This window comes from Stegodyphus dumicola, chromosome X1 (genome assembly GCF_044657685.1).
Source record: "Stegodyphus dumicola isolate Sdum_Otavi_A_Nest chromosome X1, ASM4465768v1".
Taxonomy (NCBI): domain Eukaryota; kingdom Metazoa; phylum Arthropoda; class Arachnida; order Araneae; family Eresidae; genus Stegodyphus; species Stegodyphus dumicola.
Genome location: NC_140780.1, coordinates 64,485,256 through 64,513,133, shown reverse-complemented (window position 1 = coordinate 64,513,133; position 27,878 = coordinate 64,485,256). Strand labels below are relative to the sequence as shown.

The following is a 27,878-nucleotide window of genomic DNA, read 5'->3' as shown; positions in this document are numbered from 1 at the left end:
GTTTTCTAACTGAGATAATCTTTTTTATGATGAAGGAAATATAAAAAGCACACAGGAATACACAGGAAAATAAAATTGTTAGTTTTCTTTTGGAGAATAAAAGAGAAATGAAATAGTATTATTCTCAAATTTCGGATTCTGAGATTAACTACAGATAACATATTCCTTTTCTAAATAGTTTTTAATGAAAACCTTTTTTTCAAAACACGTTCTTTCTACGGACCCTCGAGTATCCGAGAGGATAACGGAACTCAACATTAGTCGTTCGACTTAGGTTCAAATGCCAGCGAACAACGAACTGTACTAGCTACATGCACATTTTAATGGTTTTCTCCAAGCTTAACGTGAATACAGTTTCCTTCTTGCTCAGTCTTCCCCTTTTTTTCATGGTAGTATCACATAACTTTGAAAATAATCCACTGTTTGCTATTCTGTAGAAGGCAGGTCCCAAATTTTAATTATTTCTTTCAAAATGCAAGAAAAAATAAAGCAATGACAATTAATTTATACCCTTGTTCATAAAAACAAAAGATGGTGTGTCGAGAGTCGATCGAGGTTACGTCAAACGAAAGAGCAGATATTATGAGCGAGTTACGGTCATCCATAACTAGTGCTAAACCGTACTGCTTGGCCACAGTTTCACGGTAGACGGCATAGTATGTGAGAACCATTTAGCATTTCCTAATCAAACCGATTTCACAATTAATATTTTATAATATTACTAGCAGCTTCGCTGCCAGCCTTCGTCTGGCTTTTAAATGTACCGGGAAAATGGCTGAAGGTAACACCAAACGTCAAATTTAAAAACTGCTTAGAATTTTACTCTGCAGAACAACTTCATAAAAAAAGTTATTACGTATAACAAAATTACAATGAAATAAGCAATATCCCTTAATACAAATATTAATTATCCTAAGAAATAAATTAACCAACTTCCCTTTCCAAAATCTTAAGAACTCAAATGGTATAAAGGAGGTTAAGAACTTTGTTTCCTAAAAAAATCCCTCAAAACTTTTCAATATCTTAAGATAGTGAAATGAGCAATAAATAACATAAAAGAATACAAAAAACAAAAAATTCTGAAAAGCAAAGTATAATTAATGATATTTTATCTAACATTTTCAAGAGAAAAAAATTACAATGAAATAAGCTATATTCCTTAATACAAATATTAATTATCCTAATAAAAAATTAACCAACTTTCCGTTAATTAAGACACAATAACACGCCGAATAAATACTAATTCAGAAGTCAAACAACAAAAATCAGCACATTTTGTTTTCCAAAATAAATATTACAAGCAAACTGAGGGATTAGCCATGGGAAGCCCCCTCAGTCCCATCCTGGCTGATATCTACATGCATTATTATGAATCAAAATTGTTTGAAACTTTAAACTTCCCGGCATGGTTCCGCTACGTAGACGATACTTTTACCCTGTTTGAAGGTAATAAAGATGATTTAAATAGAGTTCTTTCAACAATGAATTCTATTGATCCTGCTATTCAGTTCACTTTTGAACTTGAGACTTGCAATTCTCTTCCGTTTCTCGACATTATGGTCACACGTAACACATCCAACTTCAGTACTACAGTTTACCGTAAACCTTCATCGGTTTGCCTTCCACCACACTTTAAATCATGTCATCCGACTAAACAAAAGTTAGCTTCATTTTATTCCTATGTTTTCCGTGCTCTTCAAGTTTGCTCCTCCAAACTAGCCCTTGATGAAGAACTAAATTATTTAAAAGCAATAGCTATTGACAGGGGCTTTTCACCCAACATTATTAATCAAGCAGTTAAAAAATTCTCATCTCAACACACTAAAAGCCACACTCTTATTTTAGGAGATTATAAAAATTCTGTTGTCATTCCCTTCTTTCCATCAATTAGCTATAAAGTTGCACATATTTTGCAGAAATTTAACTTTCGGGTTGTTTACTCTCCCATCAATAAAATTCCAACTTCTATACTCAAGGACCCCATTCCGGATATGAATTCCTGGGGTATTTATAGGATTCCTTGCCAGTGCGGTTTAATGTACATTGGCCAAACTAAGAGAGCCTTAAAATTTCGCGTCAAAGAACATGAGGCATATGTTAGAAAAAAGGAAACACAGAAGTCTTCTGTTGCTCAACATTGTTGGTCCGAAAATCACACTTTCAATTTTTCTGCTGCCAAAATTATTCAAAAAACATCTTCCATTGGAGAACTGGATTTTCTAGAGGCATTTCACATTCATAAAAATCTTTCTGTTCTAGTTAACGATCCTAATTCCAATCCAAATTTGCCTTCGGCTTTTAGAGAAATTATGTTTTAGTTCTGGTTTCGCCAACAGATGGCGCCACTTGCTTATTCTTGTCCAGGCTTTCTTATCTTATCTAAACATTATTTCCTATCTTGTTCATTTGCGGTTTTGCAGCTGAAGATGATGGTTCGGTAAAACCATCGAAACTAGTCCTGTGAAAATTTTGTAAATTAACGCTGATTTTTGTTGTTTGACTTCTGAACAACTTTCCGTTGAAGAAAAAAAATCATGCAAAACTTTTCAATATCTTACAAATAGTGAAATAAGCAAAAAATAACATGAAAGAAACTCAAAAAACAAAACATTCCGCGCAGAATTTTGCTCTGCAGAACAACTTTATAAAAAAAAATCAATAAAAATGTATTATATATATACAAATATGCCAATCTTTTAAAAACAGTGACATAAGAAATACGATGAAAAATTGTTGCCAAACCCATATTTCTAAAAGAATGAAACTATTCAAAATGATGCGATTTCATCAAAAATCTATCAACAACAATAAGAAAGGAAAATTGTTGCCAAAATCATATTTTTAAAGATGTGAGAAGTGTACTCGGAAGCTTCATTTAAAATTTTTTTTTAAAATACAAAATATTATCATTTTTCCAAAATTCTTTTTGTAAAAGCTGTCGCAAAGGATAAAAGTTTAACGTGTCCAAAAATCAAAGAAAAATAAACTGCATTTTTAAAAATAAAATTTTTTAGAAAAAAAATCCCGTTGAAAAGGCTCTCTTTGTTAAATAAATTCGTATTTAACCGATTTATTGAAACACGAAATTTATTTTAAGTTCGTAAAATATCTAAGTGCCTACGTTTCATGTCGATGTGAAAATGGAGTGTGTAGAGTAAAATTTCGCTTTCCTATAGCGCATTATGTCTCAAAATGACGCGATTTCGTCACGAAACATAAAATAAAAAAATTCGAATTCGAATTTCGAAAAAATCGCTTAGAAGTGCACTGGCACCTATGCACCTATGTACCAAATTTCGTAGCCGTGGGTCTATTAGCTTACGCGCAGCCCGAACGAAAGACACACACACTGACATACAGACAGACACTTTCTTTTATTATATGCAGAGATTTTCACCCAATGAGGAAAAGTATTTTCCGTTTTTTTGTGAATTGCTGTATTTCATGTAATTTTGTAAACGCTGTTAGGTATATCTTAATTTTATAACAGTTATTTTAAGTTTATGAACCGTTCCTATCTCTTCTAGCTTTAGCTTACAATTCCTTACCAGAATGAGTTTTCGCGTTAAATGCAGATGAGAAGTGGAAAGTATTTAAGTCAATATTCCACTGACTTCGAGAGAGAGAGAGAGCTAGGATTCCTGAATAGTAAGTGTGAATAAGTGTGAAATAGCACGCACTCGGCCGTATTACGTGCCTTTTGATAGCTTCGCTAGATAGTTTAATATTACGGGCCAAGTAGGTTAGAATTTGTGTTAGCTTCTGCTAAATCTCTTTAGTTAGTAATTAATTGGCTCTTATTTTTTACATTTTAAGCTAACCCCAAATGTAGGCTTTGTTGTACGCCCTGGGAAATGGGCCGTCTGTACATCTTTATGTGAAGCAAATAAATAATAATTAACCCTTCTTGAGTTTACGTTCCTGTTCTTGGACTTAAGCGATTATTCGCTTAGAAGTTCACCAGGTTCCTCATCAATTCGTTTAACCTCATCAATTCGTTCTCATCTGCATTTAACGCGATTCTTAAAACTCATTCTGGTAAGGAATTGTAAGCTAAAGCTAGAAGAGATAGGAACGGTTCATAAACTTAAAATAACTGTTATAAAAGGGAGGAACATTGCAATGCTTTCCAATTAAATTGCGATCACACTTACTTGAACTCCAAATGGATTTGAAGGAACAATATAGTTGATTCTGCAATATTCTAACAAAGCTATGAAATCAACTGCTAAATTCCAACGGATGTAATAAAACTTAAGAAGCTAAAAAAGATATAATATTTTTAGTCATGTAAGACAAACTTTCTTTTAAGAATCACTGAGAAAAATACAAAAACTGTACTATTGTTTAGTATTTATTTAACAGTATTTAGTTTTTTTTTTTTAAAATCTTTTCAAAAGATGTTTCCTTACTAATGCTGCCATTCATGCGTTCCAGAAATAAACCGTATATTTTTATTATTGAAACGTACTAAATATGTATTTTATTTTAAATTTAACCCGGCAGATCAACTGCGCGCATTCAGTTACAAATTTTGTTGACATTTATTTTTACTTTCTGTCTTACACTATGTTACAAGCAAAATTTTATTCGGAAAATACGTAAGGCACTCACCTTATTTTCAATCTAAATAAGTAGATGCCATATACGAATCTAATAGTTTCATTGCGACCGAGCTCCTAAATTTTGTATTATGTATAAAAATTCCTTCTCTTTCGGTCCCACCAGTGACCTATGGGTAAATTTGCTAAACGCTGATAGTTCGGTCTAATTTCCGAGTCCAGCAAACGGGCTGGCTGCATGTACGTTTTCGTGGTTTTCCCATGTGTAACGTGTATACGAGCCAGTTTACATTAGAAAGTCCTCCACGAAGGCATCCCTTGCTTTAGGTAGATAGCCCTCGAGGGCTTTGCCATAATCAAATAAACCAAACCAAAACTTTTCTGTTTGTAATTTTATTAAATCAAGAAGATGCTCTGTAGAGTCATTAGTAGGTTATTTCGAAAGCAGGAGTGATGAAAAATGAGCAACGCTCTCGCCGGGAATCGAACCACGGACCTCTGCCCAGCGGTCAACAACGTAGTGGTCAACACGCTCAGCGTGTTGACCACTACACTACGAAGGCATGCTAAGAAGGGATAACACCTTATATACTCCAGCTTTTAAAGGGCGACTGGGGTTTTTAGGGGACCCAGTCGCCAAATCCTGGGTGTGGAGAATCATCATCCACCAACCTTTTAGTTAAGACGCCAGTGTAGAGACATTAGGTTATTTCGAAAGCAGAAGTGATGAAAAGCCCTCGCCGGGAATCGAACCAGGGACCTCTGGAATACGCGCCCAGCGTGCTGACCACTACACTACGAAGGCATGTTAAGAAGGTTGGAGAAATACCTTATAAGCTCATACAACGGTCGCCTTGGTTAGAATCCCTTCGTTAGAAAAAGAATTAGGTGATACATTTTAAAAATAATTCAGAATTACTTTGTTAATGAACCTGGGGAATCCGTCATGTATTTTGGGATTGTAAGGAAAAAGGCGGTAAAATTCTACCGTTATATAAACGCTAATAAAGACTCGAAATGTAGCTTACCATGTTTTCGAAATGAAATAAAGCAGATGAAAAGTTTGCAACTTTCTTTTTTAATATATCTTAGAAGAAACGAAAGATATTTGAAAGGAAGTGGACAGTACTCACATTACCAACGGAAAAAAAAAAAAGGAAGAAGAAGAAAATCAGTGAAAACTCCCACGCTGCCAATCTGTTCACCGCTGATTTGAAGCCACGTTGCACAAGCTGCATTCAGTGATTTTACCTCTTGGCCGCTAGTTTTGTAAACTTGAAGCTTTTATAGTGCACATTAGCCCGCTACTTGCACTTGCTGCAAAACAGTTAATTACTTTGATCGTTATTCTACTGCACTCCATTTGCGCTACACATTCAATACGTAATAAGTATATTTATTATCATAGAAAATATATTGCTCTAAAATGTCAAAAATACGAGACATCTTTCTACAGTAACGTGATTTCCATCATTTCTTGTACCCTGATGTAATTTTTCAAGGATTAAATTTCCACCAGTTCTATTTAAATTTTCGTTTTAAAATACCGTGTATTAACAGCCAAAATATATTAATTTCGATTTTTATCTCTTGGTTCATTATTTTATATTTTCGTTGAGTGAACCGATCAACTTCGAAACTTTCCAAAACTTCAAACCTGCAATATGAAAATTCTGAGAGTCTTCAAACAGCACTTTATCACCAAATCACGTTATTTTTTACAATTTCTAACTGCTTATCTATAGGTTATTGGCTTACCAGCGGCCGAGGTGTAACATCGCTGAAGACTGGTAGTTCGACTTGGGTTCGGTTCCAGCCAAACGGGCTGTCTACATGAGCGTTCCATGTATAACGTGGATATGAACCAGTTTATCTTAGAAAGTTCTCCACGAAAGCGTTTGTCTCCTTAGGAACATAACTCTCGCTTGCTTTGACATACAAATATATACATATGTGTGTGTGCATGTGGATTGCTGACTGAAAATAATTTTGTCAGTTTAAAGGAAAAAGTTTCATTATTTTTGTTGATAACGAATTTATAGTAATCAGTGAAAGAGCGAATATGAATGCTTATTTAAAATAACTTTGTTACATTCTTTGAAATTTATAATAATTATTTTATTATCTTATAAATTGGAAGAAAACTGCATTTTCGAAGATTATCCAACCAAACGGCCATCAAAAATAGCTTTATAGCTTCCTAAATTAAAATAAGAAAGCTAAATTATTAAAATAACAGTTAAACAAATACGAGTAACTATTCATTAGAGTTAAGTTTATATTCAAGATTCCAGTTTATTGACGGATTAAAAAATATTAAGCATTTAGTTGTAGGAAGGCTATTAATTTTTAGCATAAAATCTAAATAAAGCAAAGCACATAAAGCTATACCGAACAACTGTAGCATTCTTAACCGATTCCAGCATGTGCATAATGAGCAGTAATAATATTTTTTTTCCTAATGGCAGATTGTGAGCAGTTACAGTGTAACCCAGTCCATTAATCTATACAAGGGCCAGATGTGGTGGTCTCTTCATTATGGAGGCACCTAATAGGTGGGCCACCATCGCCTCCTATAAAGGGACGGACAGTTACAACCATGCCTTCTCCGGGATTTGAATACAGGACCTTCGGTATCGCAGTCAGGCTTTTCTAACCACTATACCGTCCTGGTGGCATAGTAATAATACATAAACCCCACTAGGAGACAGACTTTAAAATGAACTCGGGCATTAAACGTGCGTAGCTACTATTTTCTAGAGAATCATTTAAACTAATTTGCCAAAATATTATACACATTTTGCTCTCTATCACTATTGGACTAACATTTACACTTTAACTAAAATATTTAAGTTAAAATAATTAATGAATGAAAAATTACTGTTGAATGAATTAAATTTCATCATTTTTAGCTACCAAAATTGAAGAAGTATTTTATTTGTATTCGTGACTAAGCCTTTTACTTTCTATAACCTTGACACATCTATCAACTAGAGATGTTGATTTTGTCTGCCATTTTATGATGAATGACGGGTGTGAATTCACTATGATTACGTTTTATCATTTCTTTGCATCTAGAGCACTGTTCCCTCACCAGTTACAAAGTTCTCACGCTATTTAGTCATTCATTATGAGTTATCGCACAGCTTGTCAATTATTGAAAATAGGACATTCTGTCAGATTAGAGATTTCTGCTTTTCAAATCCTAGCAGTCATCTCTGACATAAACACGCCTGTAGGAACTTGATAATACTCTGAGTGTTAGTAATAATTCATGCTTAATATGCGTATGAGCTTGATGTGCCGCCGGGAAACTGCGCCTTCCGCATGTTCCCCGCTCTCGACTGACCTATTCATGAATTATAAAATACGGTGTTATATAAAATGGAGGATTACGAAGAGCTGACTTTTCCCAGTTCTTGTGACTAACCGAAGGCCATGAAGCATGTCATTGTGGTTTTTTTTCAGTTAGACTTACCCACGTTGTTTAACATTTCATTGCAGGAAATATTACATATGACAGACATTTCATACTGGCCAAAGATCGTGAAATTTATATTTAAATTTATTTCCTAGGGAAATAAAACTTTCAGAGAACAAAATGTAACTTTATAATAGGAATTTAAAATGTAATGTAATTGTAAATGTTTCATTAATGTTGATGACAAAACGTTTTCTTTATTAAATGGACTAAAATGTTGCTGAATGGAATTATACCAATATTTCGAATTTTACACATGAAACCTTTTTTAGATGGTTTCACGGCTATACAGGTTCTCAATGCATGAAAAAGCATCACTTTTTAGACGCAAATTTAGGCCGGGAGTCGCCAAGAGGTACAGTCACTGAAGATTTGGTAGTTCGGCTAGGGCTTGAATCCCGGCCAACGGGATGACTGTATGGGCGTTTTCCCGAATTTATAAAGTTTCTCATAGAAAATCTCCCACAAAGGCGTCCCTCCCTTCAAGCAGATATCTCTCGCGTGCTTTGACATAATTAAAGAAATCATGCCAATCAAACGCCAATTTACTCCTTACAAATGCGTTCAGCTGTCATACGTGACCTCTTTTCCTATTTGTTTTTATGTGTAAACAGAAATTAATGTCAAATTAAAAAAACATTTTGACAGACAGTTTTTAACTGAACATATGGATTATAGAAAATGTGAAAGCTTATAAAAAAAAGTGAATGGAATATACAGCTCAGTTTATGATGACCCTATACTGTCACAATAATATAGGTACAACTAATTAAAGTAAAATTATACGAATTATATGATAAGCAAAAAATATTTGGAGCTGATTATCGATTTCGGATATTTCAGTGGTATACAAAATTGTGGAAGCTCCAACTCCCAGTCAGCTAACCAGTACTTGCAATTTATCTATTACTGTCGTTTTCCATTCTGGCATATCTCATAAATAACTTTTTTCTTATTTGTAAGATAAGGATCGATTTAAATCACTCTAAATCAGTATAAAATAACAGAGTTGGAAAAAAATAACCAAATTATTCAAAAGTCACTTCTTATTCACATTCGAATTCCATAGGACAAAACAGTAATTTTCAATTGATTACGCTAACATATGAATATGTTTAAATCCCGTAAACGAAATGTGATAGATATAGTAACTTTTGAACTTTTTTATGAAAGCTCACGAAAGTGATATAATTTTGTCCATTACTACATAAAATGCAAATGGCGGAAGTAATTTTAATTTATGAAAGCCTTTTTTTAAATGTGAAAGGAAGAATATCTGTGCAGTTTACTAGAAAATTCAGCTTCACTGACAATGAATGTTATTCTGCTTTTCCTTTGCCCCACCAGTGGCCGAGTTGTTAAGACTGCTGAATATTTTAGTTCTATCTGCGTTAGGGTCGATCCCAGGCAAATGGGATTGATTTTTACTTTTTTACCATGTGTAACGGGAACAGGGCTAGTTCCACTCGGAAATTCCTCCACGAAGGCATACCTCCTCTTAGGCAGATAACACTTCTGGAGGACGTTCCAAGAAAACTGGCTCGTATTCACATTACAGATCGAAAAAATCAGGAAAATCAATCCGTGTAGCAAACCTCTTCGCCTGCGAACGAACCTAAACCAGGCCAAGCTAACAGTATTCAGCAGTTTTAACAACTCGGCTCTGGTGGGGCACATCCAGCTGGAAATCGGAGGGTCCAGAGTTCGAGTCCTGGGTAGGGCATTACACTCTTTTCACGTCTCTCGCTTTAAAACTATATACCTGATGGTGCAACAGCAGCATAAATGGTTGCAACAGCAAACATAAATGTTTAAATTAAGCAAAATCCAGTTTATCTTTTAACGATTATTTTTCGTAAAAAAGCTCCACGCAGTTTTAGAGATTCCTATGTTTTCCCTTTACTCTCGAGTATGAGACTAGTATTTCCCCAATCTGGGCTTCATTCCTCTTTTGCAACAAAATTATCCATTTGCCTTACTATATTACTTCAGTGGTTAGTTAGTTTGGCTACACAAACCCGATATACTCTGCTAGCAAACATTCTGGCTTAGTAAATGATAATATTCACAACCTGTTAATGGGTAACAACGCTCGTCCGTATAAGGCTCAGATGGATGACGATTACACGGAAAGCGAACATTACACGGAAAGCGCCACATGGATTGGCCAGCTAGATCTTTTGATTTTAACCCTAAGAAGCATGCCTGATACCCTCTTAGAAGGGCGATTTCATCTCGCCATCCCGCTTTTAGAATCATATTGGAATTGAAAACTGCCTTGCTGCAGGAGTGGAATCGACTGCTACAAGATTCCTCAACTGCCTCCTATTCAGTATACCGCGACGCTGTGCGACCTGTCTGGCTGTGAGAGGGGACTAAACCCCATATTAGTTTCATTTTAGTTCGATTCATGATGGGGTTTTGGACATTCCTGCACTATGAGCTTTACTGAAAATCATGCGAACATAAAATGACTTTTGAATGGTACATCTATTTCTTTGTTACAAATTCATACCAAATTTCATCAAAATCTGTAAACTAGGTTTTCAGAATTTCGATATAATGTACAAATTCTCTTATTATTTTACTCGAGTATATAAAGATCAAGCAGCTGTTTAATGCAATATTCAAAGACATTTAACAGAATCTTCATTTCTTTTCAGCATAACAATGAATTTCGAAAGTGACTATATCGTTGTTACTTTAAAATGTAAAATAAGAAATCCTTTCATCTAAAATTTATAAGATATCTGAGTGGTAATTTTAAAGGTTCTCTGTCCTAAAACTATCATTAGAAACTTTACATCATATTAAAGTTGCGTAGAATTGTTACAAGAATTTCAATAATCTGAAGTTCTTCGATATAACATGTAATTCTTGTGCTTCGGTACTATTCGTCAAATACATTAAAAGTGTGTAAAACACTCCAAAATTAAATTTTTTATCTAAGCAATTTAAAGTTATTATTGGGAGTTAAGATTGTTTTAGAGTTAAAATACGTTATTTCATTCAAACGTTTTAGTGATTTGCAATTCATTTGTTATTACTAATCCTCTTCATTCACCCTCCCCCCCCCTTTCCGAAAAAAACATGTATTTAAATTTAAAGACTTTTTGGTCTGAAATGAGTTTACATTTGCGAAATTTACAATGTTTTTCATTAATATTCAGTTTGAAAAATTAATTGATGTCAGCCAACAATTCAAACAAAATGAAAACCTTCTTTTCATTCTATAAACGTAAAGGAATGGGGAATTAATTTATCCATCTTGATAGAAACTTGTTTTATTTACTTTAAAACACAGATCACAGAAAATGTAATACGGTGTAAAAGTAATGAGACAATAAGTGCTCTTTCTGTGTTTGAGGAAACGATTACTTAGAAACACCATATATGAATCATCAAAGAATTTAACAGTCACTCTGTTCATGAAAATTAAATATTTATTCGAATTCGTCAAAGTGTACTTTTGTTTATGTATCCTAGCTTTGACGAAATGGTGATTGGAAAAACTTTTGCTTAAATCAGAATTAATTTTGAAAAATATATTAATTGGCAAGTGATAGTTTTTTTGTTTCACCTGGGGTCTTAGCTATTTATTTTTAATTAACAGTTTAATTTTAGTAAGTTGCAAGCCTTTCCTATGACTCGCTTTTCACCCACGTTTTTCATGCCAGAAGGTAAATGAAATAGCGAGCGTTTATTCAGATTAAGGTAGAAAGAAGTGCTATTTAAGCAAGAGTTTCGGAAATTAGTGTTAGAGAAGGCGTTTGCCTATTCCAGGCCCCGTTGTGCTGTGATTTTTAGCGATTTGATTCTGAGGCGCTGAGTGCTTCTAGCTATTTGGATTGTCTCGTCCGTTTCTACAAACCAGGGCCTTTCCTCCGCATTAAATTATTCTGTGAGCCGTCAGGCTAATCTACCATATTTAATTTAGTTCGACATTACGTATTTCTGTTAAGCCAGAAGTGCTTGGCTTGCGTAAACTCAAATTGGGCAATTGTTAACTTTTGTGTTCGAATAAAAGGTTATTAACATCCTTCTTCTGACTTTGTCTGAAGTTTATGACAAGAGGATTATTCATTCCTCTGAAGTCTTTCTATAATTCACCATTATATGTTTCTAAAGAAGGTGAGACTCTACACATTTGCAAGGTAAATTTCGCCTTAATATTTTGTTGAAAAACGTTCGCAGATTTTCAATGTATATCAATGTAATTTACTGTAGATGTCTAAAACAAAATGTTAAATGCTTATACATTTAATTTTATTCGTAACATATTCACAATTCGGGTTTTAAAATTTTTCCTAATATCCTAAACCATTAATATACATAAAAATAGCGCTGAGACCTTGTAAGTTACTAAGTGGCAAGATTCTACCTTTGTTCGCAGTAAGATAAAAATTGCAATTTGAAAAAAATTGCTAAAGTCTCATTCATTTGGAGAAAATGAAAGGAGATCTTTCTCGTTCAGGGAACCTGTGATTTGACATTTTTTTTCTTCTGAAACACACAAAGCTGCTTTTAAGTCCGAAAGATACTAAACAAATGCAGAATCTTGCTCATTATTGATATCTTGAACTATTTTGCAGTGTCTTATTCCTTCACAGAATAATCAGCTTTCTGGAAGAATTGAAAACGTATTAGTGCTTGCTCTAATGGGAAAACAGAAGCAGAGAACTGAGAGTCAAAAGTAAGGAACACAAATCCAGTAGAAATATTTATCTGGAAATAATCACTGTAATCGAGTTCGCATTTAATCCAGAGGCGTAATTTGCACTCCATATTGTCTCTTGTTTTTAGTCCAAAGGGGCTTTCTCTCTGAAGGACTATTGTTTTCGTTTTGCGATTTTGCGTTAAATCACTATAAATGTCACTTTTCAAACTGTTGCCACCAAATGTTAGAGTCCTGTATTATATTTGAAGAAATTAAACAATGAAAAATAATATTGTGATAAAACAACGGTACATAGAGCCATCGAATTTTGAATGACGTAATCCTCCTATGAATATGAGCATGTGGAAGACCAAATTTGAAATTTGGAATTTGTTTCATTATCGATTTCCTATTTTGTAAAACTTTAACGAATTTTCGGGTAACAAACTCGACGATTAAAAGCGAGCAATGGCAACACTCTACGGCGGGGGGGGGGGGATAACCTTTTTATCTCAAGCTGGCGCGGAACTGTGTATCGGTAATTCTAAAGATATGCTCATTTTAAAATTATTTTGCGACATTGCTACAGAACTGAATTTTATGGTTTAAGTGCAAAGAACATGATATTTAATAAAGGTAACACACAAAACGTTGAAAAACGCCCCTTTGGACGATATTTAAAATCTGAAATCTTTCAGATTTATTTATTTATATTATCTGATTTGTTACTGCTAATTTATTAAGAATAAAATTCTTTTCTAAATTGGCAGGTTTTACCAGTTTGTAATATATTAGTTATGCAATGAATACTGTAATTATGCAAAAACCTTTCCATTATTTTATAATTTTCGTATAATGATGCATATCGAGAGCAGTTTTTCAGTTCTATTTCTACCTGAGAGTGAAGAGGAGCGTTATGTAGGTTATTTGTTATAATAGAGTGTCCGAGTGAATTATTTAAAAATAAATTGAGTATCAAGAGTATTCGGAATACTTAACAATATGCGAAGAATTTGTGTATTAAAAAGGAAAATAAAGTATTAGTGAAAATATTAAATATAAAACTATAAAAATTAAGAAAACTGATGGACGAGAGAATTACAGAAAATTTTTGCCTATATTATATACTGTACGCATTTTATTCTTTCTGACTTTAAAATGCTTATATTTATATGATAATATACTTCAAAGCAAGCAAAGGGTAATGAATAATTAATACCTAAGAATATTGCTAAATTTGCCATGATTTGAATGGTCACTAGCGATAAAATCGATGATTGTTGGAAGTCCGACTCAGGTTCAAATCCTGGTGTCGGCAAGAGCGTTTTCATTGATTTCCTCAATGTGTAATGCGAATACAACCCTGCTTACCTTAAAAAAGCTCTTCTTCAAGGCACTTCTTCCCTTAGGTAAGTAACACTCATTTGCTTTTTCACAGTCCAAGTAAACCTAAACCAATTCAATCACGGCTTCGATACCTGTGAAGCCGTTCATTGTTTGGTGATTTTGTGCATTGGTACAGTATAATGCGAATGCTAAAGAGGTTCTTTTAGAAGCCGCCACACCGGGGTAGTGGTTACTGACGCTGACTGCCGTACTGAAGGGCTGGGGTTCGAATCCCGGAGAAGGCATGGATGTTTGTAAATGTATAGCGTCTGTGCGGTATGGGGCGCTCTAAATATGAGACGAGCCCAACGTCCTCTCGAGAGGTTAGTGGTAAGGGAAGAGGGGTGGGTGACCCTCGGATCCGTTAACATGGGCGCTCTCCTTCAAAATGGGGGGGGGGCAGAAATGAGCAAAGTCGTACTGTAACCTGTATGGTACTCAAGGTTCTTCCCAACGACAGGCGTAATCCTGCACTCCTTGACAAGATAAACTACCGTCGGACAAGTGAGATACACAACAGCTATAGCTCAAGGTAACAACAGATATACCCCAAGGAAAAGATTCTTGCTGAACTAAAGAATTATTGCACATTCTTTGTTCTGATAAACTGTGAGACGTGGTAGTCTGAAAATATGCAGATAAAGAACTTAAGCATTATATCACTAATGTTGACAAATAAAATTAAGGTCTGGATACGAGAAAACGTACTGGATTATATTAGTTCTCGAGACAGAAGTTCTTGAAAACAATATTTTGAATGTTGATACGAGCTTCTATTTGCAAATAAAAAAGGAGAGTACGGTTGTTTAACGAATATGATTTTACGAATCACTCAGTTTTAAATCAAAATTAATTCAAGAATAAAAGTATTAAAAGGAGAGAATTTGTGATGACAACGCTTATAAATAAAATAATCGAAATTTTCGAAGAAATTTCAGCTTTCTCTACCATTTTAGATAGCAAGTACATTGTTCCAAACGTATAACATATTTTTTAATATTTTGAAATATTGCGTAATTTCTGTTTAATCAAATTTGCTGATTATTTTATTATTACCAAATGAATTTGTAACACCAAGAAATTATTAAATTCTTTTCACGTAGTAAGAAATTGCGGTTCTTTCAATGTTGGTCTTTTTGCTGATAACGTTATCTCTGCTGATTCACGAGGAAGCGTCTTAAAACAAATTCATGTATAGATCCCCAAAGGCGGATTTGTTTCTTTCCGTTGATTTATACTCACGTATTTAAAAAAAAAGTTAACAAACAGGAAGTCGTGCTTATAACGATGTTTAAATAGAAAGGAAAAGTTTTTCCTATGTCGAAGATTTTAGTCTGGGGAGACCGCAGAAATATAGGATAAGATATCCATCATAATGGGATGATGAATGGCACTATAGCATCACTGATCTTCATAAATAATATTTTAATATTCATGAAATCTGTCAAAAAATTATTTGACTTAAATATCAGAAAGTTTAATAAGCTTTAAACATTTCCGTGTTCTAGAATACTCAACTTGATTCTCAGTAATTCTGCATCAACATTGTAAACTTTTTCTGCCTAAAGAATAATCGGATTCCCCTGCGTTTTCTTGCTATGTAAGTGGTTAGTACATCCTGCTAGCAAATGAAAAATCAATGATTTGAATCCCGGTGTTAGTATACTTGATTTTTCATCTTTCGTCTTCGAGAGGTCTAATAATTTCTACTGTGTTGCCCGAAAAAAAGTATGCTGGATGATAACTCGTCATCATATAGATTTGGTAGATTAGGCCTTGTGCATCTCCCAGGTCGCCCTTTAAGTGGAGGAGAATGTAAGGAATTAACGAATTTCCTCTTAGAAATCTCTTGTACAGTAAGAGGTTGTAAGAAATTCGTGTTTCTATTACATAAATGATTAGCAAGCCCATATAGTAACGATAACTCACCAACACCTGAATTTGTTCAACTGGGCCTCATGCCTGTACTGAGTCATTATTTAAGTGGGGTATCATGTAAGAAATTTTCGCATTCCCAAATAGTGATCTTGTGATATAAATGGTCAAAATAATCCATCTAACAATTAGAAGATCAATAGTTCGAATATCAACAAAGGTGCGGCTGTTTTTTTCAAATTTTTTTGCTCTGTTAAACTTATAAGTCTCTACGTAGTTAGCACATCCAGCAAGTAATTAAAAGATATTTAGGACTAGTATGTTTTTATCGGAACAAGAAACACGAAAAATCAGTTATGACCTGACCGTATCGCATCTCGAATCTCGGATCTTCCTAGCTGCCAATCGGGTGCTAACATTTAAACCACGAGAACACGCATAGATAAATGCATTAATTCCTTATATTCTTCCCTCTCCATGACACTTGAAGTGCGATTGGGGATACAGGAACGAGAGCCAGTCTGTCAAATCCAAATTGACGCATTACCGTCCACAACATTTTAATCGGCGCCACTGTACCCCTAATAAGTTTTTGGAGCAGGAAACACGAATAATCAACGACACCCCCCGCGGCATTCGAACTTCAGGTCTTCCAACTATGAACCGGAGGTGCGACCAGCTACACGACGCGCAAACGCGTTTTGAAAAGCGAAAACTCCTTATGCATAACACCGGCCCTGTTCAGAACATTTTTCTGGTAAAATGTTAAATACTCTCTCTCTCTCTTTTAGTTACAGCTGTTAAAAATTCTCTCTCTCTCTCCCTTTGCCGTCGCTTACCTTTGACGTCTCCCTTTGCCGTTAGAGTCAAAAAATGGGGGGGGGGGGGAGGAAGAGAAACAGATCTATATATCCCGTTCTACTCCGCCGGTTGACAAAATTCAACTTTCGTGTTTCATGTCTTGGAAGCGCGAGATATTTTTCTGCAATGATATGTCGATTTTGTTTTCATGTTTTGTATCTACGCCTCAAATTATGCTTAAAAACGAAATTTTCTAAAATTTGGTGAGAAACTCATGGAAAAATTCAAAAATTTAGCTTCGCCTACTTTACACGGTTTGCGCCAAGAATAGTTCAAGTTCGCGAAATTCTCAGTTTATGTTCCGCTATTTTACTTTCCCTTTCATTGTGCATAAGCGGAAAAAATAGTACATAATTCATTCTTTCTTGCAAATATTTTTACTTTACATTAAAATTTTAATCATATTTGCTATTTTATATGCATTTTTTTTCTTTTAGAATTTTATTTTAAGTATTGAGTTGCATGGTTGAATTATACCCTTTCAAATATTCCTTCGGACTGCGTACTTTGAGTATATTTATTGATGAGTATATACTTTGAGTATTATATGAATGTTTCGATTTTATTTATTTCTTTCGAAAGAACACTTTGTTGATCCAGTATTCGTTACGATACCTTTCAAAATTGTATACTATGCTGAAAAAGAAAATACCATAAAGCACCGTTAATACATCCTTCAATGGGCCGGCCGTTCAGGAAAAATATATAAATGAGAAAGATGTAGAATCGGAATTTTAATTTAGAATGATATGTATACACTCAGTTTTCCACTGCTTTACGAAGTTTTATCATTGTGCCATTATTTTACATAATTTTTTTTTTCATCCTAATTTTAGTTTGTTAAAATTTGATCCATATTTCTGAGTAAGCTCAAATTTTTTCCTTTTTTGAATCGCAAGAATCAAGTAACCTAAATTAAGAAATTATAAAAAAATTCTTTTTAATGCCTCGAATATTTCTTCTTAATGTCTGAAGGAGATCTAATGCTTTAATGATTTTCTTAAGCCATTCTGTAGACATATGGAACCCTTCTCCCTTTTATATTTTCTATATACCATAAACACTTCTGAAACAGCTTTGTTTTTGTGAGATTCTTATGAGTAGAGGTATCGCCTTTCGTTTCATCAGTATTTGCTCAGCATAAAATAGTGAAGGGATTTTGAACACGATACTCTTCGTCTTTAGAGGCTAGGCACTTTGAAAGCACAAGATGATAGATAAGACCGGTTTCATCACCACTGAAAACGTCTTTAGCTGATATCTACGAGTATATACCTCTTTGGATTAACTATTGAATCTTCAACAAATTCGGATGATAAATCTTCTTAGCTTATGATATAGTATGGCAATCTGTGACGTAATATAAACTTAATACAGCCATTCAGTTGAAAAACGGTTTCCTTCATATTCAACAGCGATGTTATTTTTTGCGTCTCTTCCTTCAGCATGAGCCAGTTCGTTGGAGTACTTGCATTGCAATGATTAAAAATATGGCTTGAATGTCCAGATATTTTCAGCTCTTTGAAGTAAAAGTTCTAAAAACTGTTGTTCGTTCTTCCAGTATGTTTCAAAAACAGCTTTTTTTCAGTGTTGATACAAAACTATTCAGGCTTTTGTTTTTATCGACAGTTATACTTCCATACTTTTTGTATTCTTATCAAATCCTCTTGAAATTGTACTTGTATCTTTACAAAAAAATTGCTATTCATTTTCTAGACAATTTAGCTGCAAATTGAGCCTAAAGTGATACCCAGAATACAAATAGTTCAGTTAAAAGTTACTTAAACATTGATGGGGGAATGAAACTAAATTTTTATTTCTCCCATGTCAGAAAAACTTTCATTTGAAAGGTCACTTTAGTTCTGTGTAAGCGAAAATAACGGCAAGGAGACAAATCTGGAAAACACGCGAGAAAACTGAATAAATATACTTAACAAACCCCCATTTTGGGGGAGAGCGCTTGGTGTACCAAACAACTTAAAGTACACCAAGTCGAAAAACAAAGAACAGTTAATTTACTTTAAAATAGAAACAATGTCACTTTTTAATAAAGAGCTAAGTTTGGCTTCGGAAGTATTCTAAATATGGATGTTAATAATTTTCATATTTACTAAACGTCTATACATATGTGTAATGGTGAATCTAACTTCTTTGAAATTATATTTGAATAATCCTGTTGCTATACTTGTTTAAACCTACCCATAAAAAGACATTTCATTTTTGACTTTTACTTGAACTTGCATGTAGTGTTCCAATCTATATTCATATTTTGACATTCATTTTAATTATAGTATATAAGTATTAATTTAGTATTAAATTATTAACCGACAACAATATTGTAAAGAGTTACATATTTAGAAATATATACTGTTGCGAGTTTTTCCGTGTATAATGTTTTAAGATAGCAACAATAATTTGCTATTTAGTAAAGTTATTTTAATTCTACAATAAAGCTCTTAAATTAAGTAGATAATAAAACAAATTAAATTCACTTATAATTAATCGATATAATTTCAGTTCATAAAATATTAATATTTTATTGAGTTCGTATACTTTTACTACAGTAAGTTCTCTAATGAAAAAAAAAAAAAAAAAAAAAAAAAAAAAACTATTTTAATTAATCAATGCTTTTTTAAAATTTGATTATCAAAACAACTTTCTTAATTTTAGAAAGTTTGATTTAAATTAAGTTAAAGTAAAATTAGCAGGCAATAACAGGGCGAAAGTAAAATTTACTCCTCTCTCTCTCTCTATATATATGTAAATGAAAAATTTTATTAAAATCTGATTAATATTCCTTCTAATTAAAAAAACTCGCCTTTCATATATCATTAATAAATATTTATTATGCATCATTAGTAAACATGAGTATAAATTCCTCGCGAATAATTTTAGTGAAGTTTTATTTAGAAATCTAAGGTTAAAAGCAGCTGTGGCAATTCATGGAACTCTGTAACAAAGTGCGTAAATTAGATTTATCATTATTATTACATACAATAAAGAGGCCAAACTTCAAAAACCGTAAACTTTACGTATATCTTCAAATTTTTTAATAAAAATCTCTAATTTTTGCACGTATGCATAGGCATATACCTATTTTAAAATTATGTGAGAAATTTTGCCGGTTATAATTCTAAACGTTTTTCCAAAAATTAAAAAAATTCTTTACAAATACAAATTTGTATAATAGATCAGGCAAGAATGTGTGAATTCTATTTGTGTTGAACCTAAATTTCGAATAATGAAAGACGAAATCAACTAAGTATAATGAAAATGAGAGATTACCAAATATATACTAAATTCAATTAACACTGCGGAGTTAATGAGTGCTAATTTCGAAAAAACTGCTTCTGCACAATTTACAAAACTTGGTACACTGGCATAATTTGAGTCATAGAATCGAAATTTGGAAAAGAATCAAGCTTGCAGTTACAGCGAATGTCCGATTTGGGGTCAAAATACATAGGTTAAAACAAATATGGATCTCAAGATGTACTTCTGAGACATGTTTGTGTGTGATTATGGCAAAGCCTCGAGGGCTATCTGCCCAAGGGGAGGGATCTTATATCTGCCTAAGGGGCCTTTGTGGAGGACTTTCTCAGGAAAACTGGCTCGTATACACGTTACACATGGGGAAAACTACGAAACCTCGGACCTCGGATTCGAACCTCGAACCGAACTATCAGTGCTCAGCGACTTTACGCTCGGCCGCTGGTGGGGCCCTTTTGAGATATGAGAAAAATGCAAATTAAATTTTGTCGATCGACCGACTAGAACGAGAGATACAAAACTGTCCCTTTTTCCCTGATTTGGTGTACATCACCAAGTTTCAGAATGTTTTAGTTAGGTTTTTCATTCTGAAATTGCGTTTAACGTTTACATAATCAATGTTTCCGGGGAGAGGATTTTGTTGGAAATAAAACTATTTCGAAAAACTTTCGCAGCCATCGAAAATGCCGGATTTTTTTTGAGAAAATCTCCGTATCCAAGCAATCCACTCTTTAGTTCTTGATATTTTCTTTCAGGCATATGCATTTAAGAGTAGAATATAGTAGACACGCAAATGAAGAACTTACTTTTTTTTTCAATTTTTTAAAGTAAACACAGGCTTTTGCTTGCAAAGTGAGAATATTTTTATTGAATTCGAGTTAGGAATGCACAAAATATATTTCTAATAGGAAAGAAAGTTTCAGGAATAACATATCATTTGAAAAGAAGAAATTTTAAGAATATTGATTTTGGCAATTTACAGGCTAAAACATGGCTGCTAACAAGATTTGGATAAAACAGTTAAAAACACTTTTTTAACCTTTTTATTTTCCTTAAACCCTGACTATAGAGAAATGTTCCTTAGCGCGCTATAGACAGAATAAAAAATATATAAAATGTATTATTGCGTGTCATAGAAATAACATTTGATTTTTGGAATTAGAAATTTTGTCTCAGTATGCAGCGGAACGGGTGTGTTCCGGGAAGATGATAAGCAAATTGTGTTAAAAAGTCTTATATCATCCATGTCACCCCATGTAACGGAATCTTACATCAAAAAAGGGAAAGAGTGAAGTGCGTCGTGATTCTTAGTTAGTCAGAAGTTTTATCAACCTCACTGTCACGCACTCTTTTGTTCGTGCGCATCTCCTCTAGATTCAGTTTAGAAAATCTTATAAGTATTATAAAAAAACTAGAATATTTTATACAAAAATTTAAAAATATTGAATTGGATAAGATCGCTGAAGATAATGGTAGCTTGACTGGTCTCTGATGCGAGCAAATGCGGTAGCTGCAAAGCAGTTTTCTTGGGCTTCGTGCTTTATAATTTGGACACGAAGTCAGATTATCCTTAGAAAATCCTCCACGAAGGCACATCTCCTTTTAGAAAGATAATACTCGTGTATTTTTCTATGCTTAATTAAGAAAAAGCTCTGGAAATTGAATTCTATTATGATAAAATTTAATTAATGTTATGAAGTAAATCATCCTTTTCCACTAGGTTTCTTTAAATGAAATAATATATTATTCTAAATTAAGAGAAAATAAAACACTGAAATATTAAATGGCGTTGCCAGAATACCCACTTATTTGCCTAGATATGTGAATCCCTCCCATACAAGCCCTGCTGCTGTTCTAAAGAAAAAGTTGTTTATCGTTTTAGTCATCGAGGGCAGTAGTTCCGTTCAGCGAAATTCTGTTGAAGACGCAGCATTTTTCTTATAAAATTATTTTTATGTCCGCCTTTAAGTCGGAGAAAAAGATAGGACTATTTTATTTTTTTTATTGTTTCCCAAAACGACATATTTCATTATCTGTATTTTTGGATGATTACAGAGATGCCAAAATTTTCAAGTTGTTTGAGAAAAATAAATTTCACACGCTAGTCATGCCGTAATATCCCATTCACTTATATAAGAACTTCAATTTATACAATTGTAAAGCAAGGTGTAATCATGTCCTACTCAATAAAGTTATCTTTAATGAATGTATTGAAAATTATTTAACCTGAGTAATATATTCTCTCTTCGGGTGAACATGTTGTCTAGATGCATAAAAATATGTATTAATTTTCTGCACTCGTTCCAATTAAACTAAATTTTAAAGAAATGAAAAGTCTTCATTGAGAGGTTAAATTCTGGAAGATTTTTTAAGTTTTTTCTACATTTAACACACACTTTCCTCTTTTGAAAATCAGTGTTTAGGCTCACTTATCATTTCCATCGTCCCTTATCTCTTTACTGTAAATTTCACTACATTCACAATCATTGTGTTTATACACACTGTGTCCACAAAAAGTCCTTACTTGGCCTTTAACTTCGAAACCGTTGGTCGTAGGCACTTCTGGTTAAAAATGTTTTAAATGAGACAAATATCCATATTTCGGTATTTTTAAATTTAAGGAGAAACTCAATTTTGTAAGAACTACGAAATTAAACATTTTATATACTCCTCCGATCCTTATATTTAGGAAAATGTTATAATCATTATGAAAACACAAACGTTTGACTAGCATATGACAAAAATTGACGGACCTGTTTAACTTCAAACTCTGAAATTTTGAAATTAAATATCTCATTCAGTTTTGACGTCCTTTTCATTTTGTATTGAGGGGTCCGTTAATAAAAAATTTTAATAATTCAAGATTGATATTTTCCACTTACATTTCACTGAATGATATTCTTTTCGGATTTACTAGCGCTTTTAATTTATAATTTTATTACATTTGGTATATCGAAAGAATGTTCACCTAAATAATTTATAATTCTTCAAACGCTTAAAATGCGTTATTAGTATTCTCATGCAGCTTTTATTCTTTTAGGACAATAAACTAACTATCATGCCAAAAAACATTAAACTAAAAATATTTTTGTTTTTAATTAATGTGAATAATTTTATTTATTTAGTCTACGTACTAACACTGAAGCCTGCCACCTTTTTCTAGAACACGATTTTGTAAGATTCTGGGAATAAGATTTCCATTTTGCAAACATGTATCTTGATCATAGCTTTTCATCATAATCTGCACAAACATACTCGTCTGTTAACAATCTGTTAGCAATAGAAATATATTCTCTTAACTGATATTTTATTTTTAGTTATGTACAAATGCAAACATTTTTTTATTCAATTTGTATACGATCTCTGAATACGATCAACAACTTTAATATCAAATACTTCCATCAGTATTTGTTGAACGGTGGTGGTGGTGGTGTGGCGTATTTGATTATGGCAAAGCACACTAGGGCTAGCTGCCTAAGAAAATGGATGCCTTCGTGGAGGACTTTCTAAGGGAAACTGGATCGTATACACGTTACACATGGGGAAAACCACAAAAGCACCCATGCAGCCAGCTCGTTCACGAGATTCGAACCTCGGACCGAACTACCAGTGTTCAGCTACTTTACCGCTCGGCCGCTGGTGGGCTATTTGTTGAAAGAGAATCACACTTCTTATATTACGAACGAATACAAAATTTCTCATAATATAAGTATCGGAACCAGAGGACTCATGAAACGTTAGATTTCGTGAATTTCACAACTAATTAACTTGATGAATCAGGTTTGAAAGTAATAGCTTCAAAATAGAAAGCATATTTGATACGCTTACATATTATTTCGTAGAGACTACGCAACTATTAATTTATATTTAATAAATGTAGTAGAACATCTTCTTAACTTGAGAGTAATATTATGCAATTCCAACGTTTTCAGCGATGTTGAATGATAGCTGAAACTGTATTTTTGGCAGACTTTTTTCTGTATGCTATCAAAGAAAACAAAATATATTGCCTACGTTTCATCAAAGCATCCAAAATATCTTATTTTTCTTTTAAGAGAAAAGGTTATTAGTGAACCGTTACTTACATAAAAGATATTTCAATGATGAATAATAGTTTGAATGGGTGTATACATGTAATCTCGAGGACTTGATTTCAGTCTCTGTAGTCAGAATACTTTATCATTTCTTATACATCAAAACCTCCGTTGCTATGTCTCAATACTAAAGTAAACTTAAAGGAAGGAAGATCGATGTTTCACAATGATACGGTTGCCGTCGTCGTTGCTGTGGTTTAATAAATCATTCATAATTTGGTCAACGTTTTAACTTATTTATAAACTTCATTTATCTATGAATGTAATATTGTTTATATTATTCTCAGTGACAGGAATTGGTCAACCCTTAATAATTTGCTTATACAATTTACTACATCAATCATACATAACTTTGGTTTTCTCTTTTTTACAGAACTATAATATACCTGAATACGAAGTTACCTCTTAATTAGAGTTATTTGATCTGAAAAGTTTTAGAAATACAAATGCGTCCTATCCTCTTCGTTAAAGTAAGTTGGGAGTGCTTCCCTTCACCCATATATAAATAAATTTAATTATCTTCAGTAATGCAGTCAGTCATTCAGATGTGTATTCATATTAGAAAGAAATACGAAAGATGTTTCGATATTTGTAAGTTTTATAAAATTTTGAGTTCCCGTTTATTTCTGAAATAAAACAAACATGAAAATGAAAAATGGTTCTTTACTTTAAATTTCCAACTTTATTTGAGAAAGTAACAGTAACTGATTTCAGGGGAGATTTTATATTTGAAAATGAATCTATACCAAAATGCAATACTATGAGGAAGAAGAGAAATCTCTTCCTCATGGTATTGCATTTTGGTATAGATTCATATTGGTATAGATTGGTATAGATTTTGGTATAGATTCATTTTCTATTGGTACCTATCTATTGGTATAGATTTTGGTATAGATTCATTTTCTATTGGTACCTATCTATTGGTATAGCCATATTTACTGGACACGTGTAAGGTACAAAGATTAACTGAATAAAATTACATCCCCATTCGACTTGCGGAAAATGAAGAAATCATTATTTTGTGTAACAGCCATGATTGGTAATAACTGCTATAACACTCATCGGCACTGAATTGAAGAACCTTTGTAATGTATGTCATTCCATGCTGTTACAAACATTACCAAAATTCAGCTGGCGTAGCCGCAGTTGGTGCATAATGAGCTACTCGTTTGCCAATCATTGACCAAATGTGTTTGTTGGGCGATTTATCGGGAGAACAGGAGGACCAAGGTAGTAGTGCAATGAAAAATTGTTGAGTATTGCATGCCATGCGAGGTTCCAATTTATCCTACTGAAATTTGGTCGTAGGCAAGACTAGAAAGTATGAGAGGACAACAGAATCCAGAACTTCTCAGATGTACAGGTGGCTAATCTATGTGCAAATATGACCATTAGGCAGACATGGGAGTAAACTCCAATGGTATCCTAAAACACAACTTAATCTGATGGACCGGTATACGATGCATAATATAATGTTCATGCTGTTTGCCGCCACGGTATCGCTAAACTTGGAAACGATTGTCTTGGCTTTGTAGGTTGAATCCAATTGTCTTAAAGGACAATTCTGGGCCATTCATATGCAGCTTTCCACGTGCATGCGCTTGCTTGTATAGTAGAGAGTCAACAGTAATTGCGATAATGTGCGCCTTGCAAACATTCCCCTCCTTTGCGGACAACGTCGAATAGTACACTCTGACACAGGCTGTTGTTGAACAGACTCTAAATCTTGCTTTAGGGTCTTTGATAATGCTGCGCCATCTGTCATTGCCATGTTCACAACATGCTTCCACTCTAGATCGATGGCGGGACAATGCTGAAGCAGTCGTTCAGTTCGGTCGGTCCGCGCCTCTTGCATTCATCGATTCTTCATATCACTGTGATTCGACTGAGTCCAACAAGAGCAACAATATCTCGAAAGGGTTGACACTCAGTCTCAGAGTGGAATCCAAAGTTTTCCCTCTGCCAGAGTCAGAAACTTGTTCAAATAATTTTTTAACTTGTTCAAATAATTAGCCTTTTGTTTCGCAGAAGTACAATAAAGCTTCTCACTCAAAGAAACAGTAGGTAAATACACAATTCGAATACTTAAAACAGCCTACAGTTGTTCGTTTCATAGTACTTCTTAGGTATTGTTATTGGCGCGCATTATTTCCATATGCGCTGCAGCGCTAATAATTTGTATATCCTTTCGAGATCTCTGCATGAAGCAAACTTGAAGCCTGTCAGATGCTTCCTTCATGGGATTGCAGTTTGGATGAAAAGTAGTGCACATTCACATCAAACTGATCTTTTCGTATATTACATGAACAGAATATTGATATTACTCGCATAGAGAATATTTTAAGTAAATTTTCTTTATATATATTATAATCTTTCATACAAAATAAATATCTTTAATATAAAAAATGTAGAATCAATATTTTAAATTTAGAGTAGTAGTTTAACTGCGGGATTTTTCTGTGACTGAACTCAATGAGACAACATTTCATCATTAAACAATCAAATTACTTCATATTTTATTTTTCGGCGAGATATGCTTTTCTTTACGAGTACATAAAATGGTCAATTGCGCCAGTGAAGTCATAGGAATTAACGATCAAATAAATACTAAAGCGTTTCTTTAAAAAAAAAAAAAAAAAAAAAAAAAAAAAGCATTTTTAATATGTAAGACTTTTCTCTGAGTTTCTCTGATCTACGCCTTAAAGGCAATTAAAAGAAATTTTACTTCTAACCGAGTTTGACTTTTATTTCACTTTTAATGCTTTCAGCGTCGTCTCGCCTTATGATAATTTATGTATGTTATTCAACATTTCTAGTATTATATTACACGAAACGGACAATCCTTCCCCTAAATTTCAGACTTTATTCTCTTTTGAAATGAAAACCACAAAGTAGGGTCGACAGTACAGCTAGATGTAAGTATGAATAATAAGTAATCATTGAACCCATTTTGCGGAATTGCCAAATACAAATCAACATCATTTCTCATCTCTTCTGAGCTGTCTTAAATGACAGGATCTCTTGTAGCTGCGAGCATCTTATTATGATTATGCAACGTATTCGGCAAGAAGCCAATTTTTTGTTTAATTGTTGAAAAGAAGGTGAAATATTTTCAAGCAAGCATTCATTGCGGATACGATGTAGCTACGAAGATTTTAAACACACAAGATTTTTTGCAAGTTAAATTTGAAAGAATATACAATTTTCAATTAGGTATTTAATAAATATTATTGAATGAAAAGATAATTTTCCATCTTGGTTTACTTTTCCTAACCACATTTTGTCATTTAAATATTCGTAAATATACATTGTACTTTACTAAAAAAACAAACTAATATATTATTCTTAAAAAATATATATTTCTAAGAAAGCATTTTAAATTCTATATGTTAATTCTTAATAAAATTCTGGAAAACCTAATGTAGTAATTAAGTGATTTAAAATTCTGGAATCACTTTTCTCTTTCTTAAAATAGCTGTAAGAATTGAAACTATATGTCGGGTGATAGACAAGAATGCGCTACATGTTAGGAAAGAGCATGAGTATCACCATCGGTGTCTTGAATCTTGCTCAAAAGCTTGCAGTGGGAAAGGTTGCGTGTAATATATAACGTTGAGGTAAAATATTTTCAAAAATACAGTAGTGCATCCAGTTTTGGATATATTATTTGTTAAGACATAATGACCTATGAA

The 27,878-nt window shown here is 33.3% G+C and overlaps 1 protein-coding gene across 2 annotated transcripts in view; it reads left to right on the top strand.

Moving 5' to 3' along the window:
- Positions 1-27,878, top strand: part of LOC118190572 (carbohydrate sulfotransferase 1-like) — a 250,812-nt gene that overhangs the window by 56,980 nt on the left and 165,954 nt on the right. Inside the window, exon 2 of one of the 2 annotated variants that reach the window (XM_085808641.1) lies at positions 24,560-24,656. The exons of the other annotated variant lie outside the window; for it this stretch is intronic. The gene's annotated coding sequence lies outside the window, so the exon portion shown is untranslated. The remainder of the gene's footprint in view (positions 1-24,559; positions 24,657-27,878) is intronic. 2 annotated transcript variants of the gene reach the window in all.